We start from the raw sequence: 6,851 nt of genomic DNA, 5'->3' as shown, positions 1-6,851 counted from the left end.
GGTACTTTAACTTTAATTTATGTTAGGGCCAGCAGAGAAGGCCTTGCTGGCCCTAACGGCCCATCACTGATAAAACCCATCCATCCATTTTTTTACCGCTTGTCCCTTTCGGGGTCGCGGGGGTGTACCCCGCCTACCGCCCGAATGCAGCAGAGATAGGCACTGAAAAAAAACACCTCTTATAGAAAGTCGGAAAAAGTTGTACATGTAAACAAACTACGGTGAGTTCAAAGACAGCCAAAATTAGTAGGACAAAACAGTGCTCGCCAAATAGTCTCTAATCACTAAAGCGTGTTTAATATAAACAGTGTGATTTCTAACAATTAGGGAGGTTTGAGTCATGTTTATAGAGATGTCAGATAATATCGGACTGCCGATATTATCGGGCGATAAATGCTTTAAAATGTAATATCGGAAATTATCGGTATCGGTTTCAAAAAGTAAAATTTATGACTTTTTAAAACGCCGCTGTGTACACGGACGTAGGGAGAAGTACAGAGCGCCAATTAAACCTTAAAGGCACTTCCTTTGCGTGCCGGCCCAGTCAGATAATATCTACGGCTTTTCACACTCACAAGTGAATGCAATGCATACTTGGTCAACAGCCATACAGGTCACACTGAGGGTGGCCGTATAAACAACCTTAACACTGTTACAAATATGCACCACACTGTGAACCCACGACCAAACAAGAATGACAAACACATTTCGGGAGAACATCCGCACCGTTGTAAACACAACAGAACAAATACCCAGAACCCCTTGCAGCACTAACTCTTCCGAGACGCTACAATATACACCCCACGCTACCTCCCACCCCCACACCTCAACCCCGCGCCCCCCCAACCTCAACCTCCCCATGCTCTCACAGGGAGAGCATGTCCCAAATTCCAAACTGCTGTTTTGAGGCATGTTTAAAAAAAAAAAAAGCACTTTGTGACTTCAATAATAAATATGGCTGTGCCATGTTGGCATTTTTTTCCATAACTTGAGTTGATTTATTTTGGAAAACCTTGTTACATTGTTTAACGCATCCAGCGGTGCATCACAACAAAATTAGGCATAATAATGTGCTAATTCCACGACTGTATATATCGGTATCGGTTGATATCGGAATCGGTAATTAAGAGTTGGACAATATCGGAATATTGGCAAAAAAGCCATTATCGGACATCTCTACTTATGTTTGTCCTCCTACAGAAATCATAATAAAACAAAAAATATATTTTCCCCCCATCTTTTTCCATTTGTCATACATTTTTGAAAAAGCTCCATAGAGCCACCAGGCGGGCGCTAAAGAGCCGCATGCGGCTCTAGAGCCGCGGGTTGAGGACCCCCGGCCTAAACCATCAAGGATTTCCTTCCTGTAGCATATTTGTGGGTAGGACCAGCCCCTAAGTTGGCACATTACAGTAAAGATTGGCGTGCAGGGAGCAGGGGTTAATAATGCTCAGCGGGTTAAAGCGTTACTTGGAGACGTGGAACACTTTGTTGTCTTTAGGGAAACCGGAGTGTGTGTGTACCGCCTAATTGGGGATGTTACACAAGGATCCACTTAAAGCCCCCAGCACCTTCAAATGAATGTATCGTACTGAACAGGACGTACTTATGCAGTATTGAATAATGTGTTCTTCTTATGTGCAAGTTTGTGTGCTATCATGTCATTTATGAGCCTTTAACCAAGTCCCTAATCAAAACTCGGCAGTTGAAAACACCAACCCCCAGTGTGTGTGTGTGTGTGCGTGTGTGTGTGTGTGTGTGTGTGTGTGTGTGTGTGTGTGTGTGTGTTTGCAGGCCATGCAAGAGTCTCTCGGTGTGAGTTTCCACCGGGACTCATCTGGCTCTGGGTTTAATGCTGCTGAGATTTAGTTGCCCCTGGATACACTCCCAGTCTGCATGCATGTGTTGTGAAGCTGCTTAAAGCTAAAAGCTTCAGGCCACTTCCCTGGAGGAAGACGCCATTATTGCCCGATTTGAGGCTTTTTGAGCAAGACAACGCCCCACGCTGATTGTTTTTTTGTATGATACATACAACAAGAATGGCCTCACGGTGGGGACTTTGCTGTAATCGTATAATACATAATCCCAATAAATACAAGGCTTTTACATTGTGCACATAACAATTGACGGTCTAGATGTAAACAAAAGTCACTCACATGAATGGACGTTTTTTTTTTGGGCCGTTGTCTGCTCAGAGCGTGCCCATTGTTCTGAGCTGCAATTAAAAATAATTATAACCACAGCAAAAATAATATGATTATTAAAGCCATAATACAATGCAGGGCTGTTAAACTGTACAGGTAACAACTGACAGTCTCAATATAACAAGTAACTCCTATGAATAGACACTTTTTTTGGCCGTTTTGGATACTAACCAATTGTAAATAATGTAAATAATTCAATGTATATACTCTGATGATTAACTTGTGTGATGACTGTATTATGCTGATAGTATATAATATATACTATCAGCATAATTCATGATATAAATATATACTATATATTTAGATCATGAATTGATTAACGTGGACCCCGACTTAAACAAGTTGAAAAACGTATTTGGGTGTTACCATTTAGTGGTCAATTGTACGGAATATGTACTGTACTGTGCAATCTACCGTATTTTTCGGACTATAAGTCGCAGTTTTTTTCATAGACTTATACTCAGGAGCGACTTATGTGTGAAATGATTAACACATTACCGTAAAATATCAAATAATATTATTTAGCTCATTCACGGAAGAGACTAGACGTATAAGATTTCATGGGATTTAGCGATTAGGAGTGACAGATTGTTTGGTAAACGTATAGCATGTTCTATATCAGGGGTCACCAACCTTTTTGAAACCAAGAGCTACTTCTTGGGTAGTGATTAATGCGAAGGGCTACCAGTTTGATACACAGTTAAATAAATTGCTAGAAATAGCCAATTTGCTCAATTTACCTTTAACTCTATGTTATTATTAATAATTAATGATATTTACACTTCATTGAACGGTTTAAAAGAGGAGAAAACACGAAAAAAATGACAATTAAATTTTGAAACATAGTTTATCTTCAATTTCGACTCTTTAAAATTCAAAATTCAACCGAAAAAAAGAAGAGAAAAACTAGCTAATTGGAATCTTTTTGAAAAAATTAAAAAAAGAATCTATGGAACATCATTAGTCATTTTTCCTGATTAAGATTAATTTTAGAATTTTGATGACATGTTTTAAATAGGTTAAAATCCAATCTACACTTTGTTAGAATATATCACAAATTGAACCAAGCTATATTTCTAACAAAGACAAATCATTATTTCTTCTAGATTTTCCAGAACAAAATTTTTAAAAGAAATTCAAAAGACTTTGAAATAAGATTTAAGTTTGATTCTACAGATTTTCTAGATTTGCCAGAATAATTTTTTGAATTTTAATTATAATAAGTTTGAAGAAATATTTCACAAATATTCTTCGTCGAAAAAACAGAAGCTAAAATGAAGAATTAAATTAAAATGTATTTATTATTCTTTACAATAAAAAAATAAATTTACTTGAACATTGATTTACATTGTCAGGAAAGAAGAGGAAGGAATTTAAAAGGTAAAAAGGTATATGTGTTTAAAAATCCTAAAATCATTTTTAAGGTTGTATTTTTTCTCTAAAATTGTCTTTCTGAAAGTTATAAGAAGCAAAGTAAAAAAATGTATGAATTTATTTAAACAAGTGAAGACCAAGTCTTTAAAATATTTTCTTGGATTTTCAAATTCTATTTGAGTTTTGTCTCTCTTAGAATTAAAAATGTCGGGCAAAGCTAGACCAGCTTGCTAGTAAATAAATAAAATTTAAAAAATAGAGGCTGCTATTTGAGCTAATTTTAGAACAGGCCAGCGGGCTACTCATCTGGTCCTTACGGGCTTCCTGGTGCCCGCGGGCACCGCGTTGGTGACCCCTGTTCTATATGTTATAGTTATTTGAATGACTCTTACCATAATATGTTACGTTAACATACCAGGCATGTTCTGAGTTGGTTATTTATGCGTCATATAACGTACACTTATTCAGCCTGTTGTTCACTATTCTTTATTTATTTTAAATTGCCTTTCAAAAGTCTATTCTTGGTGTGGGTTTTATCAAATACATTTCCCCCAAAAATGCGACTTATACTCCAGTGCGACTTATATACACTACCGTTCAAAAGTTTGGGGTCACCCAAACAATTTTGTGGAATAGCCTTCATTTCTACGAACAAGAATAGACTGTCGAGTTTCAGATGAAAGTTCTCTTTTTCTGGCCATTTTGAGCGTTTAATTGACCCCACAAATGTGATGCTCCAGAAACTCAATCTGCTCAAAGGAAGGTCAGTTTTGTAGCGTCTGTAACGAGCTAAACTGTTTTCAGATGTGTGAACATGATTGCACAAGGGTTTTCTAATCATCAATTAGCCTTCTGAGCCAATGAGCAAACACATTGTACCATTAGAACACTGGAGTGATAGTTGCTGGAAATGGGCCTCTATACACTTATGTAGATATTGCACCAAAAACCAGACATTTGCAGCTAGAATAGTCATTTACCACATTAGCAATGTATGGAGTGTATTTCTTTAAAGTTAAGACTAGTTTAAAGTTATCTTCATTGAAAAGTACAGTGCTTTTCCTTCAAAAATAAGGACATTTCAATGTGACCCCAAACTTTTGAACGGTAGTGTACATAAAGTAGGTCCGGGCCTCCACAGCAGTCAGAGACAGTAAGTAGCACTATCTCGCCGTATTAACACCAGAGAGATCAGATTAAAATCAGATTAGATAAAAGTGGCGAAATACCAACGGCAATAACGTCTAATATGATGTCGCACATGCTTGGTAAAAACCGGCGAGCAGCATTACGCCGCGCTAAGCTCATAATGACCTTGCTTTTTATGGGCAGGTTGGTGCGCATTAATCTGCTTTGGTATAATCTCTTCCAATCTCTGATAAACGCTGACAGCATGTATCTGTGAGAAGAGAAGAGAGAGGTCATTGGACGACATCGAGGCATTACTGACATCTGCCGTTCACATGCACAGAACTGAACATAAGGGGTCGTTTTGACAATATTTAGCGTTGTGCACATATTAGACTGTCTGTATAGTTTTGTTGTTTTAATGACTTTTGTATGGGGGGCCTACAGGGGAAAACACACAGCGACGTCCAAAACGCTCCAAACACAGAAATGATCCAAAGCCACGTTTCATCAAACATACTGTATATTAACGTTGTTGCTCTAGGGGAAACTTGGTAACACACGGCACACTGACAAAGCTTAAAGGCCTACTGAAATGACATTTTGTTATTTAAACGGGGATAGCAGATCCATTCTATGTGTCATACTTGATCATTTCGCGATATTGCCATATTTTTGCTGAAAGGATTTAGTAGAGAACATCGACGATAAAGGTCGCAACTTTTGGTCGCTGATAAAAAAAAGCCTTGCCTATACCGGAAGTAGCGTGACATCACCGGAGAAAGGACTCCTCACATTTTCCCATTGTTTACAATGCAGCGAGAGAGATTTGGACCGAGAAAGCGACGATTACCCCATTAATTTGAGCGAGGATGAAAGATTCGTGGATGAGGAAAGTGAGAGTGAAGGACTACAGTGCAATGCAGGACATATCTTTTTTCGCTCTGACCGTAACTTAGGTACAAGGGTTCATTGGATTCCACACTTTGTCCTTTTTCTACTGTGGATCACGGATTTGTATTTTAAACCACCTCGGATACTATATCCTCTTGAAAATGAGAGTCGAGAACGCGAAATGGACATTCACAGTGACTTTTATCTCCACGACAATACATCGGCGAAGCTCTTTAGCTACTGAGCTAACGTCATAGCATCGGGCTCAAATGCAGATATAAACAAAATAAATAAACCCCTGACTGGAAGGATAGACAGAAAATCAACAATGCTATTAAACCATAGACATGTAAATACACGGTTAATGCTTTCCAGCTTGGCGAAGCTTAACAATGCTGTTGCTAACGACGCCATTGAAGCTAACTTAGCAACGGGACCTCACAGAGCTATGATAAAAACATTAGCGCTCCACCTACGCCAGCCAGCCCTCATCTGCTCATCAACACCCGTGCTCACCTGCGTTCCAGCGATCGACGGAAGGACGAAGGACTTCACCCGATCATCCATGCGGTCGGCGGCTAGCGTCGGATAGCGCGTCTGCTATCCAAGTCAAAGTCCTCCTGGTTGTGTTGCTGCAGCCAGCCGCTAATACACCGATCCCACCTACAACTTTCTTCTTTGCAGTCTCCATTGTTCATTAAACAAATTGTAAAAGATTCACCAACACAGATGTCCAGAATACTGTGGAATTTTGAGATGAAAACAGAGCTTTTTTGTATTGTATTCAATGGGGTACCAATACTTCCATTTCAACGATTGACGTCGCGCGCATATGTCATCATACATAGACGTTTTCAACCGGAAGTTTGCCGAGAAATTTAAAATTGCACTTTATAAGTTAACCCGGCCGTATTGGCATGTGTTGCAATGTTAAGATTTCATCATTGATATATAAACTATCAGACTGCGTGGTCGGTAGTAGTGGGTTTCAGTAGGCCTTCAACCTATTGTTACTATAACAATCTACAAGGTTAATATAGGTTGCTTCTCTTTCTTCCCCTCCATTTTTCTGCATTCTTTTGTACCTCTACCGTAGTTATCATTACGTATATGTATTGTTGCATTTGAACAACTGTATTGTTGATAATAGAGGTAAATTATTGGTATCGTTCATTATTAATAGCGCTATTTCTAATGGTATTTGTATTGCTCCATTTGTAGTGTAATAATGCTCATTGTCATTTCTGTATT

Source organism: Entelurus aequoreus, linkage group LG07 (genome assembly GCF_033978785.1).
Source record: "Entelurus aequoreus isolate RoL-2023_Sb linkage group LG07, RoL_Eaeq_v1.1, whole genome shotgun sequence".
NCBI classification, from domain to species: Eukaryota; Metazoa; Chordata; class Actinopteri; order Syngnathiformes; family Syngnathidae; genus Entelurus; species Entelurus aequoreus.
This window is presented reverse-complemented; position numbering follows the sequence as displayed.